This window comes from Dermacentor andersoni, chromosome 3 (genome assembly GCF_023375885.2).
Source record: "Dermacentor andersoni chromosome 3, qqDerAnde1_hic_scaffold, whole genome shotgun sequence".
Classification (NCBI taxonomy): Eukaryota; Metazoa; Arthropoda; class Arachnida; order Ixodida; family Ixodidae; genus Dermacentor; species Dermacentor andersoni.
In genome coordinates, this window is record NC_092816.1 from 153,677,302 (window position 1) to 153,691,968 (window position 14,667).

Sequence of the window (14,667 nt, forward strand, 5' to 3'; positions counted from 1 at the left end):
CAAGGACAACATATGGCAAATTACTTGTGCTTATTAAATAAAATAAAGCAACGATAAATTAATCGAAACTAAAGTGGATGACGAAACAACTTGCCGCAGGTGGGGAACAATCCCAAAACATTCGCATGACAACATTCGCAATGCGAAGGTCGTGGGCTCGTTCTCCATCTGCGGAAAATTGTTTTTCATCCACTTTCATTTTCATTAATTCATCGGTCCAAATGTGGAAAGATGAATTAATGGAAACAGGCATGTGGAATGGAATGGACATGTGGACAGAGGTCCATTAAGACCTCTGTCCACATGCCGGTGTCACTCATCTCGTCACGCTGTTTCTCTCGCTCACTTTCACCGCACAGGGGGAAAGGCCAGATTTATGCGAGTACTTTCTAATTGTAGCTGGTGTTACTGTCCACCAGGAGCATTAAGTTCATTCTATTGAAATATTCGCAAATCAGAATATTGTTTAACTGAAAGACTTTTGCATAGAAAGCATAGGAAACCCACCGGGGATTATCTAAAGGTTCTTTATGTTGAAATATTTGTTAAACCGACGTTTGTACAGCTTAAAGTTTGTAAGTAGTTTTCGACATGCGCCCACACTCTTAATGGCACATGCCGAACTAAAGTTTGAACAAGCCAACAGTGCCCACATGTATACCTGAAGTGGGACAAGAGCTCTAGTAATAGAGTAAGCTGTACTATATGCAGTAAAGGCTCAATAAAGATGCTGTAAAGTAGGAAAGTTCTTTTTGTTCTTGAAATGCAAACAATGTGTACGCTAAAAGAGTAGCAGTATATAAAACAGTACGTGCGTAACTCTTTTCCTGCGAATTCTTGCCCTTATGCACTGCCTTTTTCTATTCATAGATATGTACTAGTGAGCCAGTGCCCGTTCTATACTTCATTCACGCTTTGTATAGTGGCATATAATTTGCAAGATTGTGCGTAAAAACACTACAACAATGTCAACTAAACGTTAGGCAATCTATTCACATGAGTGCAAATTCCAGCAACATTGAAATTTAGCCTGTGGCATATTTTGTCGGTGATTCGTACAAATACTCCCAGTAATTATACTCGTGAAATAAATGGCACAACACAAGCAGTAAAAAAGGTGACAAAACAGGCTCTGACAGAGAGTAGAGCCGGTACAGCAAGCCAGTGATGTCCGAAGAGAAAAAAAAAGCTGGTGTTCTAGTCGACAAATTTGCATGGAAATTCAAAAATAGTGACCACGGGCCCTATACCGTAAAACTATTCCAATATCTTTTTATTCCAATCTCCTGACGTCAAATTTGTGTAACAGCCGACGCACGGATCGGGCAGTCACCCGCACAGTTCTCTGAACAGACCAATCAAACCCTCTCCTGGTTAATAGGAGGTCACTTTTGTTTGCTTCAAAAACGAATAACATTGCCTACACTGAGCGGCTTGTCTTATCTAATTGGCTGACAAGAGGCGAGGAGCACGCTCAAGCGGAGAAGTATTCGACGGGGCCTAGCCACTGCACTGAAAATCGATAACCGAATCAAAAGGGTGGTGCCGACGTCTGCGATTGGTCCAATTTCCCTTAATTACCTTGCGGTGGCTCTTCGAAAATCGCGGCGGCATGCAACGGAAGCCTAAGAATGCCGCTGAAACGGATCCTCAGCAAAGAAGGGTTGGCAGAACGAGGTCTTAAACGTGCCGAAAGTGCTCGAAAAGGTTACACGGCCACATAAAAAGTTTTATTATACGCAAATAAACCCATGCTCTCCGGCAGGTGCGAGTCGCCAATGCCTGAGCGATCAGTGGCAGTAATCTTTTATTCCTTTCGGAACGGGGCAGCCTGCGGCTATTGAGAAGAAAATTCAGTTTTGTTCGGCATATTAATGCATCTTTATCGCGTATACGTTACTTTGACGCGGTGAGTTTTTCCGGTTTTTTGACGTTGCGTGACAGGCAGGTGAAGTGGGTGCATCACGAAAACACTGGCCAATAGCCGAGGGCTAATTGCGAAAAGGGGTCGAATCGAAAATAACTATCTTTCTTTTGTAAGATCAAGCCATGCATAATCAGTGTGTACACGTCATATCAGATGGGTAGCTATCACGGTTTTCGTGACGTCGCGTGACAGACAGGTTAAATGGCGGTGGTCCAAAAAAGCTATTGACCAATCGTGGTGGGCTGATTGCAGCATTGGAATAAAACAGTTTGGAATAATTTTACGTTATAGCGCCCCACTAATCAGAATATTGCCGCCGTTCTGGTGTGTGCATACTTTTATTTAAGAAAGTCAATTTACCAGTTGGCAGCTTTCCTGTTCAATTGAGCTGGTCATATAGGGTGCTTTTTTTAGCACACAGATTTTTTTATAAAAAGAAGCTCTGAGCGCAGCAAACTTGGAATTTCGGAAGAGGAGCTTCCTAGGCGAGGCGGACATAATTCGGCGCTAATATCGTGAGTTTAAGAACAGTAAACAAATTCTTTCTTATTTAACATTTTGTAACAGTTGGATGGTAGTCTAAATGGCAAGCTTGAAGCCAGTCAAAGTTGAATGCACCACCATAAAAAATAAAAAATGGCGCCTCATTCAATATATTCATCAATGAATTTCAATGCTCAATCCAGGCAACATGGAAAACAAGCGCACCGGAAGCACTTAAAAGGCAGCCCCGCTATCATATCAGACATAAACGCCCCGTAACGAAACGTGCGACGAAGTTTGAAATTGAACATCGCGGAAAATACTGATACGGCGCGTTTTGCGTGGCAAACATGTGCCGCAACGTGCAGCATCGTTATTTGCCTCGACATGCCATCATTGAAACTTAGCCACAGGGCGTTTCTGTGTGACGAAGCTGCGAGGCGTGCTTGGATATTGCTTAGATTGAGCTTGACATTCAATGAAGAAATTCCACGAATTATCACAATTTTCAAGACTAAACAAAATCGGACTGCATTAAAATTTGACTGCGTCCAAGTGTTCTATTTGAACAACTGCCCCCGCAGGCACTAATAAAACAATTACTAATTTCGGTTAATTGTTCTGCAATTCACGTTATTAGCTGCAAAGTACGTCCGCCTCGCCTAGAGCTCCTGTGCACATGCCCTCAAAAGATCCGCTACTTTGACATCCTCAGAATCTCCAACGACCACATAAAGCCCCGCCCCTGACGTGCTCTGGACATTCAGATGTACCATGGACGTTGTTTGGGCGTGGTGAAAAGCGGTAACAAAATTAGTAAACGTCCGAACGTCCGTTTTTGACGTCCGACGAACCAGCTCTGGATGTACAATTCCTTTGCGCCTTTAGTCATCCGGACGTCCATTAGTACGTCCCGTGGATTTTTTTACGTACGTCCGGCGGACGTTCTTAACGTCCGGCAACGGGGCCTGGAGGTTGTCCCAGGATTGCTTGTTGTGCATTGGGTTTTTCCAGAATAGTTGCGCCAAATTTGTTCATTTCAATTTCACGCAATGTTGTAGGTTGGTTATTCTTCACAGGGTTGTCCTTAAGCTCCTCTCAATAGAGAGAGAGTTTCTGGAGGCTGCGTCAAGCATGGTTAAGATTTAGTAGTCCTTCAGGCTGGTAGCGACACATATCATCTAAAAGATAACAGTCATGGCTGGCTTTCGAAATGCGTGTAAATGAGCTTGACACTTTCATAAATAAGAGTGCTCCCTGGTCATAATAAGTAGGACAAGAGCTTTGGAATGAATGTGAAATCCAGACAAGTGGCATTTGTGAAAAAATCATGTCGGTTCCTTTGGTGCAAAGCAATCCAAGCTAGTTGCATTTTATCTAATTCATTTTATATAGCCATGCACCAGAGCAAAGCTACAGCTTTATTAATCTGAATACATGACAGGGACGACCGGTCTCCAACTGCCGCGTGGCCTTTCCGAGCTCATACAACGAAGCAGATTGCATCACTACGTCGAGATCACTCTTCAAAAATTAAATTTCATGCACACACTGGAACGGAATGCCGATAACAAAGACAAGATAGACACGCGAGCTCACAGAATAGACAGGCACATAGATAAGACCGCCTACGGCAAGGAACGAGAAAACATAAACGCCTATATTTCTTCTGAAAATGAAGAACAAAGAAATATGTAGATGGAACAGCATCGTAAAAGCGTCCATTGAAAATACAGCTTTTGTTAATGACATGGACATGAAGCCGAGGCGGCGCCACGCCTCCGCTGGGAAGAGATATTCTAGTTCGCCTCTCGCGTACTTTACGCATATATAAGGCCCTAACCACTTGTTAAGGGGTTCATCGCTGAGGCCTCACTGTCTGACACGAGCTCCTAATGAAATTTGGTCACCAGGTTGGTAATTCGCTCGTTGATGGGCGAGATCGTAACGTCACGCATTTGCAAACTACCGCAATCTTATGTGCACGCTGGCTAGTTGACGGGCTTCCTCAGCACGGTGAACGAACATCTCGGTGTCACAATTGTCAATTATGGCACCTAGTATTATTGGAACATCTAGGTCACTACAATATAAAGTTATTCCAAGCTGTTTCTACCCATTTCTGCCACTACCCCTCCACAACTGTTCGAAAAAAGTTGGGCCACGCCTGCTTCACATGTCTATCATGTGACGACACAAACACTACCAAGGCTACACATCTGATAAGATGCGTATACACTGATTATGCATGACTAGCCCGAACAATAGAACAAATAATTTTTTCTCCGGCTCTACGCCTTTTTCACCGCCATCCTGTGTTGGTCAAAAATATTTGCAGGCTATGCCCACTTCCCAGTCAGGCACGCGATCTCAGAAAACAGTGAAAACTCACCATGTCAACGTGAACTGTACGCAACAAACATGAACTATTTTTTTATGTTATGCATCTTTTATTTCCATAAACCAAAATACAGTGTTGCGGAGGGAAAGCGAAAAAAAATAACCAGCTCCTCGTGGTAGCTTGTCCAGCCCAAATAGCCGTAAAAGGAAACGCGCAGCAGAGCGGAAACAAAGAGTTTTTTTTTATAATTGCTTATAATTCAAATTCTAACACGCATAAAAGACAAAACAAGACGGACGCAAAAAAACTGTGCGGAACAAGACAGATTTCTTTAATTATTGCCCTTTTGCCAGAATAATTGAAGACGACTGCCCACCGATCGCTCTGGCACGGCCTATGTTGCTGGTTATAATGGATTTCTTTGCGTATAATGTACAATTTTACGTGGCAGTGTATTATTGTCGAGCCTATGGGGCACGTATACGAAATTGTTTTGCCAACTCTTCTTCGCTGAGGGCTCATCCAAGTGCTAATTTTTGCTGCGCGCTCTAAGCCACAACCATTTTCTAACAGCCATTGCGGGCTAAGGAAACGGTATCGGACCAATCGTAGACATCGGTACCAGTCGCCTCACCCAGTTATTAACTTAGACTGCTCCAGCTTCGCCCCACCAAAACCCTCTCCCCTTATGCGGGCTGTTGTGTCCTGCTGCGGGCTCAATGAAGAAGGCGTTCTATTGGGCTTTTTGACAACGTTGTTTGTCACCACCCGAATCTTGCGTCAGTGGTTACGTAAATTCGACGCCAGTAGATTGGATTACAACCAAACTGGAACACTGGAATGTTTTACGACCCCTATACCATAAAAAACGCGGCTCGACACCTTTTACTAACAAATCTCGGCACGTAGAACGGACACGCACCTCACCGTACTCCTAGGGCGCACACTGCTTCATCGCAGCCAGGGCCATTGTCCGTTGATCAACGTCCCGCAGTGCATTAATGGCTGTGAGGTCACTCCAAAGCCACAAGCGGTCACACACAACAGAGACCACATCAAATTGGTTCCACACAACTCCCTCTGAAAGCTGGCCGTTGTTCCGGTGAAACGTGGCAAGTTTGCGAGATCGAGGCGACAGGGACGGTTCGCATTTCTTTCCGCCTCGCGGTACTGGCAGACAGCACGCTCACGGGACCGCCACAACGGGAGAGCGGAACTGTATTGAAAATTTGCCCGTTGCTGGGAATAGTGGATTCCATCATCCATCATCATGGTGGATTATGGTAATGGGTGTCATGCCGGGTGATGGGTGGCATGGTGGGTGACGGGTGGAATGGTGGGTGCTCGGCGGCACAGTGGGTGCTGGGCGGCACAGTGGGTGCTGGGCGGCACAGTGGGTGCTGGGCGGCACGGTAGGTACTGGGTGGCACACTAGGTGCTGGGTTGCACGGTGGGCACTAGGCGGCACGTTGGATATGATCGTGGGCACAGCACGTCAAAAGAAAGTTGTGTGATGAATTAAAGGAGCAGCCATTACTGTTCGTAAGCTCATGACGGGCTGTCTTAATGTGACGTTGAGTCTTGTGAAGTGTATAGTTGGTATCTACATGTGGCCAAGTATGCCGCTATTTTCGTGCCATAAAGAATCAAAATATGTAAAGCGCCATACTATGTTGCATGTCATCACACTTTATTGAAAAACATCACTGGACTTATACTGTATTTACTTCTGCACTCGCTTGCCCCGGCGACCTGCTTCTGTAAAATAATCCCCGAAGGTGCTTTCGCAGAGAAGCAAGGCTGTTCTCCTGAGTTGGTGCTGGTAGCCCCCATTATATAGTCATTTACGTATTTCTCCAGGCGGTCTAAAAGAAGAGTGCAGTAAATATAGAAATAAATTGTTTTTGAAATAATTTGTAGCAATAAGTTGTAGCAATCACTTCAAGTGCAAATCGATTCAACAAAAGTTTCAGATAACAAAATGCAGCAAATGTTACACACAAACATGCTACCTGGTGCGCAAGCCAGCGCAGGTTTATTTGCACTGAGAATACATACACAAGCATCACACACCCGCCGTGGTTGCTCAGTGGCTATGGTGTTGGGCTGCTGAGCACGAGGTCGCGGGATCAAAAGCATTTCGATGGGGGCGAAATGCGAAAACACCCGTGTACTTAGATTTAGGTGCACGTCCTACACTACGGCGTGCCTCATAATCAGAAAGTGGTTTTGGCACGTTAAACCCCATAATTTAATTTTAAGAAGCATCACACTGTTTTGCAGATTTACATGGAATTCTTCTATGTGTGTTTTGCCGAAGCCGCGCCTCTTCTAATCGGGAGGTTGGCTTTAATGCAAACTTTAGTCACATGGCAGCTGTACTCAAAGCCTTATCAGGTGGATCTCTGGCTTCTGATTTCGCATAAATTCACTGCTCTACCGATCACTTAAATTCCTGTCAGATTGGGAGAGTCGCAATTTGGCTACACTGCCTCTGACGCATGGAGGAGAGCTGCAAAGTGCAAGCTGTCTGGTTTGTCCATTCTATCATTCGTTACCGCAACTTGTTGCTCATGCAGTTGGTGAGGAAGCAAGTGGTAACTTTAGCATTTGCCATGTAGGCATAAAAAATTTTATGTAGAAGCTGTACTGATGGCTGGCTTGCAAGCTTTATTTAGCTGCAAATGATGGCAACCAATGTTTTGAAGTGAAGCTTTCTTTGCCTCTTAATTGTCCCAACATTACGGGCGCTGCTGCTGCTATGGTCTTGTCGCGCGTGCTGCTGGGTTTCTTGCAACACCACCGGATAGCGCTCACCTCCGCGCATCCTGTCGATTTAGGCACCACTGGCCTCCTTGAAGCCCTTGGTTTCAGCGGGAGCAGTGCTAACGTAAACATGTCCGCAAAAGGTGTTAGTAAGAGGCGATTGGAGGATTGGTGGAAGAAAAGTAGAGAAACGACAAAAGACGGAGACGTACAAAAGCACAGTCCGCAAAAGGGGATCCGAAAATTTGGGTGTGGTAGTTCATAGTGTGCTTGTTTCTTTTTTTATTGTGTAACCTAGGTAGGACATTAGGCAGTATAATAGCAAGAGCTTGGTGGCGCAACCCACCGCCCCGTTCCAAAGGGGACGCTCATAACATCCATCCATCCATCCATCCATCCATCCATCCACATCCATCCATCCTGACCGGCGCTGCTGCGCCAGCATTTTACAGTTTGTGCGTACTGCACGTGCTGTGTTTGTGTTAATTTCGATGCGGCAAAAATGCAGATGCTGGGCTGTGATATTGTAAAGATTACAATCGTCCTTAGCCTGGAGAAAGCGCTTTGAGCTGGGATCTCAACACTGTGTTGGCCATGTATGTAGAAGGAGCCCGTAAACACGTGCCAGCAAGATGGCTCCAAGGCGTGCACTCGACGTCAAGGATACCTAGGACTGAAAGTAGCGTCACATAGAACAGGAGCGTCTGCGCTACGCAGTGAAACGTAGAGCAGACCACGAACGTATGTATACATTGTATACATACAATTATAATAACTAATTAAAGTAGGCACAGCCCCATATTTCAATTAAAATTTAATATTTCTGCCATGATGTGGTGAGCCATTTGAGACAATGACAACGCTAAATTCCCTCTCAAAGATTATGACCAATGACTCGCAACAACGCCTCAAGCAAACACGTCTACCTGTGCGTTCTGTGGACTATGCAGACAAACAGAAAAGGTGTACGCAAGGTAACGCTTAACATCAACTCGCCACTCTCGTATTGGACTAAACGCTGAAGAAATTACACATTTACCACCAACATCACCATTAATTATCGTCATTCAAGGCAAACAGCGTAGAAAGCTTCGTGCACATCGATTCTCACAGCGCATAGAATCCGCTAATTTTTTGTGTTCTACTTTTCAATCTCCATATTCATACTTTTCTAAGCTAACCTACATCTTCAATGTAAAAAATCCTAAAGAAGCATCTGAAAATAATACAGAGCCATCTATTATGCTCATTTGTTTCTAAAAAAACATATTTTTGCAGCAAATGGAATCTGCGGCAGAGTGTTGATGCCAGTACAAGAGTTACCGGTACTTCGATCCATAAAACAATTGAATCTTAGCAGAAGAAGGCCAGTTACAGCCACACTATATAGTCGTCCGTTCTGATCCGGGCTGGCGGCAAGCGCTGGAACTCTGGATGATGCCCAGCAGCTTGATTTTTTTGGCACCGACGACAGGCATGCAAATTTTAGGATGCTTTGCGTAGAACAAGATCAGCTATCCAGGTCTCAGCGTACATGCAACTAATGTACGAGGTACTTTCTTTGTGGAGCAGTTCTTTCCTCATTCTTATGCTTAAATAAAATGAGATCACTGAAAGTGAGCCGAAAGTGGTGATAGGTCATGTCTAACAAGCTTCAATAATCACAACCGAAATCAAGAAAGGGGCTGACAGATGGAATAGCACACTGTGGTAGAAAGGTTATAAGCAGGGATGAGTTGCCTCAGTAAGGCTGGCCAACATTACGATAGGATGACATATCTTCGTCAAAGGTGGCCTCGTCAGCCTCGGCATGTTAGTTTTAAAGGGTTAGTAGAGTGACGTCACATGCGATTGTTGTCGGCGGCAGCTGGTTGAAGAGAGAAAGACTTTAAAGAGAACGAGCGCTGTCGCCTGACGTCTGTAAGCGTGGTTCCTAAGACGAGAGTGGGAAGGCGGCGAGAAAAGAAACGAAAGAAAAGGGAAAAAAAGACACCAAGAGGGAAAAAAAGAACAAGACAAGAAAAAGAAGGGCATGGAAGGGTGTTGGGGAAGGGAGGGGTAAGGGAGCATTCAGGGGTGTCGTTGGCGGCATGTTTTTGCCGCTTTAGAACAGCAGGTCAGACGATCAGTGCTATAGTAACAAAAAGACACAAAAAGGCATCAGTTGAAAAAATGACTTGAGTAGCGTAGCTGCAGTGCGTCGGCTAATTTTGAAGGAGTTGGGATGGTGACAAGGAGTCTGGGATGCAATGCATGTGGTAGCTGGAAGGCAGCGCCATGGCCTTTAGGGACGGTAGCCCCAGTAGCTCAACGTTGGTGTCGCCACGGCGGTATAGAGAACTGGCGATACCCTGTGTAGCTGATGCGCCGAAAAAGGTGTCCTGCCGTCTGGGACTGTGGAATGTGTTGGTGAGGTTGTTGCAATAAATGTGATAGAAAACAGACAAAAATATGCGGGGGGAGGGGGGGGGGACCGAAACCGAAATAACAATAGGAGGGTGACATGAGCAAAAGCGGGCAGAGGCAGGTGCATATGGGACAAGGGGTCGTGCAGTTGATATAAACGTTCATATTTAAAACAGCGCCAAAAAACACGGACAAGGGAGGACACAGGACGAGCGCTGTCCTGTGTCCTCCCTTGTCCGTGTTTTTTGGCGCTGTTTTAAATATGAATGATCCGTACCAACTAGCTCGCACCCAAACCCTTCTGAGATATAAACGTAGAAACATGAAAGAGTATATTACATTGAGTAGTAGGAATAGGTGAGGTTAGGAATAAAGGTTAGCTGGTGGCACAATGTGTTTTGTGCCTTGGTTGATGACATGAGAATTTCAGATTTAAGTTATAGCATTACAGCTTTTAAATATTCTCAGTTACCGTGTGTTAAAATAATTCCCGTCGGGTGTAGGCATTTTAAGTTGTGTGTGAGGTATGACTCCGTATATTTCTTCTAGCGAGGTGAGCGGAAATTTGTTTCTGGTATATACAACCTTGCTTTGTCGCATATATGGCCATTCATTGTTCATTGACTGGGCTACTGCTTTAGTTAAATTGTGATTTGTATCTGCGCGGTGACCGTTGAGTCTTTTATGAATTTGTTGCCCAGTCTCACCTATGTATTTTTTTTGCTACAAGCGGCACATTCTAGACAGTAGACTACGTTGCTTGATGCGTGGGGAAATGTGAAACCCTATGACACCCTATGACACGGGGCTCGCTTGCCAGGCATGCTGCGACGCGATCCTGACCCATCTTACATCTTACGCGTATTTGCCGTCCCACACGCAGCCGGACGCGCTCAATCTCTATGGTGTCTTGATTGGCCTTTAGTTTCCATTATGGATAACGTAAGATACATGCGATATTTTATGCCTAAATAATGGGCACGCAATAAATTATCAAGCCCTTCAAGCTTTCCATATAAACAACTGCCGTCAATAATAAAGAATAAAAAAGTTAGTTAACACGTTTATCTTTAATTTGTCTTTTCAGAGCAATTTAAGCAGCGGCAAAGTCTTTTAACGTTTAACGCTAGAACGTTATCTAGTGAGGCGAGTCTACCAGTGTTATTGGAGGAATTACAAGGCAGTAAAGGGGATATAAAAGGGCTCACAGTGCTAAAAAGTGGGCACGTTCTGCGCTACAGGGGCTTAGCGGTGAGACGAGAACTAGAAGTCGGATTCCTGATTATTAAGGATACAGCTGGTAACATACACGAATTCGATAGCATTACCGAGAGGGCGGCAGGTCTTGTTGTGAAACTTAATAAGACGTACAAATTGAAGGTTGTACAGGTCTACGCCCCTACATCCAGTCATGATGACCAGGAAGGAGAAAGCTTCTATGAAGACGTGGAATCGGCGATGGGTAAAGTCAAAACAGAATACACTATACTGATGGCGACTTCAATGCCAGGGTAGGCAAGAAGCAGGTTGGAGACAAGTCAGGGGCTCTAGGAATAGCAGGGGCGAGTTATTAGTAGAGTTTGCAGAACAGAATAATATGCGGATAATGAATACCTTCTTCCGCAAGCGGGGTAGCCGAAAGTGGACGTCGAGCAGCGCGAATAGCGAGACTAGAAATGAAATAGACTTTATACTCTGCGCTAACCCTGGCATCATACAAGATGTGGACGTGCTCGGCAAGGTGCGCTTTAGTGACCACACGATGGTAAGAACTCGAATTAGCCTAGACTTGATGAGGGAACAGAAGAAACTGGTACATAAGAAGCCAATCAATGAGTTAGCGGTAAGAGGAAAAATAGAGGAATTCCGGATCAAGCTACAGAACAGATATTCGGCTTTAACTGAGGAAGATGACCTTAGTGTTGAAGACATGAACGACAATCTTGTGGGCATGATTAAGAAGTGTGCAAAAGAAGTCAGTGGTAACTCCGTTAGACATGATTCCAGTAAGCTATCGCAGGAGACGAAAGCTTTAATCAAGAAACCCCAATGTATAAAAGCCTTTAACCCTACAGCTAGAATAGAACTGGCAGAACTTGCCAAGTTAATCAACAAGCATAAGACAGCTGACATAAGGAAGTATAATATGGATAGAATTGAGCATGCCCTCAGGAACGGAGGAAGCCTAAAAGCAGTGAAGAAGAAACTAGGAATAGGCAAGAATCACATCTATGCGTTAAGACACAAAGTCGGCAATGTCATTACTAATATGGATGAGATAGTTTAAGTGACTGAGGAGTTCTATAGATACTTATACAGTACCAGTGACACCAACGACGATAATGGAAGAAAGAACAGTCTAGAGGAATATGAAATCCCACAAGTAACTCCGGAAGAAGTAGCTATGCAAAGGGGGAAGGCAGCTGGGGAGGATCAGGTAACAGCAGATTTGTTGAAGGATGGTGGACAGATTGTTCCAGAAAAACTGGCCATCCTGTATACGTAATGCCTCATGACTTGGAGTGTACCGGAATCTTGGATGAACGCTAAAATAATTCTAAACCATAAGAAAGGGGACGCCAAAGACTTGAAAAAATATAGACCGATCAGCTTACTGTACGTTGCCTACAAAGAATTTACTAAGGTAATCGCAAATAGAATCAGGAACGCCTTAGACTTCTGTCAACCAAAGGACGAGGCAGGATTCCGCAAAGGCTACTCAACAATACAACTCCTCTTTCAACTCCTTTACAACTCCTTTTTTCACAGTCCCTTGCGACCGGCACTATCCCTGATGATTGGCGAATAGCCAAGGTAGCACCATTTTACAAGTCAGGCGACCGTTCTTCACCATGCAACTACAGGCCTATTGCGCTAACAAGTACCATATGCAAGGTCATAGAATGCGTAATTCACTCCCAAATTGCCAAATACTTAGAAAGCCACAACATAATATACCAGAATCAGCACGGTTTCCGCAAGGGCTACTCTTGTGAAACACAACTTGCAGAGTTTGTTCATGACCTACACTCATCCGTTGGCACTGGTTTACAAGTAGATGCAATTTTCCGTGATTTCTCTAAAGCTTGTGATCGCGTTCCGCACCGCAGACTACTTCTCACACTTGCATGCCTAAACATTCACCCTAACGTCCTCGCATGGGTTAAACGCTTTTCTTTCCTCCAGACTCCAGTTTACTTCCGCTAACAACTACAATTCTTCTTTTGCCCACGTTACTTCCAGTGTCCCCCGGGGTCGCGTGCTAGGTTCTTTGCTTTTCTTAATCTATATTAACTATCTTCCTTCTTGCATAACATCCCTGGTTCGTCTCTTTGCCGATGATGTCGTAATTTACGGAACTATTTCCTCTGATATCGATCGCCAATGCTTGCAATCTGACCTTGACGCAATTACCTTATGGTGCTCCAAATGGCTAAAGTCGCCTAATATCTATAAAACCAAAGTAATAACATTTACCGGCCGAAAGTCTCAAATTGAACACTCACTTCATTAATAACAGCACGATTGAGTCTTGCACTTCCTACAAATACCTTGGCCTTCATTTCCAATCTGACCTAACGTGGTATCACCATATCAATTTAACCCTGGCAGCTGCTAAACGCACTCTTACAACATTTAAACGAACCCTCAAGCAAGCGCCACCACTCGTGCGAAAACAGACATATATCACAATCATTCACCCGAAAATTGAATATTCTGCGGCAATTTTGGACCCCTATCAGGTATATCTAGCTTCTAACCTTGAAGCCCTGCAGAACCGCCCTCCTCGATTTATTTTTTCAGATTATTCAACATTAACCAGCGTTACATCTTTAAAGAAACGTTCCAATTCGCAACCTTTGAGATTCGCCGCACTGAGTCTCGCTTATCACTATTTCATAAAATTTTTCACCACACCTCACTTCGTGATGATCTTTTTCATTCACCGCCGATTATCTTTCCTCGCCGCGATCACCTTAACAAAGTTCAACGTATTTTGTCTCGGTCATCAACTTTCGCTCAATCCTTCGTACCGCGCACTATCATCGATTTTCCGGAACGAGATTGGAACGAGTGGAAACTGACATAGCCAAATTTAAGGAAATAAGTTGCACTATAGTGACGTGCTGTTAAAAATGTTAAAACTGTTGTTTCCTTATTATGCGTGTTTTCCTGATATTTTTGATGCTTTGTGAGTGGTTGCTTGCTCCTCACGTTTTTATGCACGTTGTTTTGTTTTTTTGGTACAATGTGATAACTGCACTGCCTTGTTGAGCGGTAAAAATTTCTTGTACATGTTTTTCTTTTTATGTATGCCGCACCTGAATGTACAGGTGTTTTTTTCTTGCAGCACCCCCCCCCCCCCTATGTAATACCCTCCTTCGAGGGCCTTTAGGGGTATCGTAAACCATCCCAAAAATAAATAAATAGACCATATTGCCACTATAAATCAGGTGATAGAGAAATCTGCGGAATATAACCAACCCTTATAATAGCTTTCATTGATTACGAGAAAGCGTTTGATTCAGTCCAAACCTCAGCAGTCATGGAGGCATTACGGAATCAAGGTGTAGACGAGCCGTATGTAAAAATACTGAAAGATATCTATAGCGGCTCCACAGCCACCGTAGTCCTCCATAAAGAAAGCAACAAAATCCCAATAAAGAAAGACGTCAGGCAGGGAGACACGATCTCTGCAATGCTATTCATAGCGTGTTTACAGGAGGTATTCAGAGACCTGGAT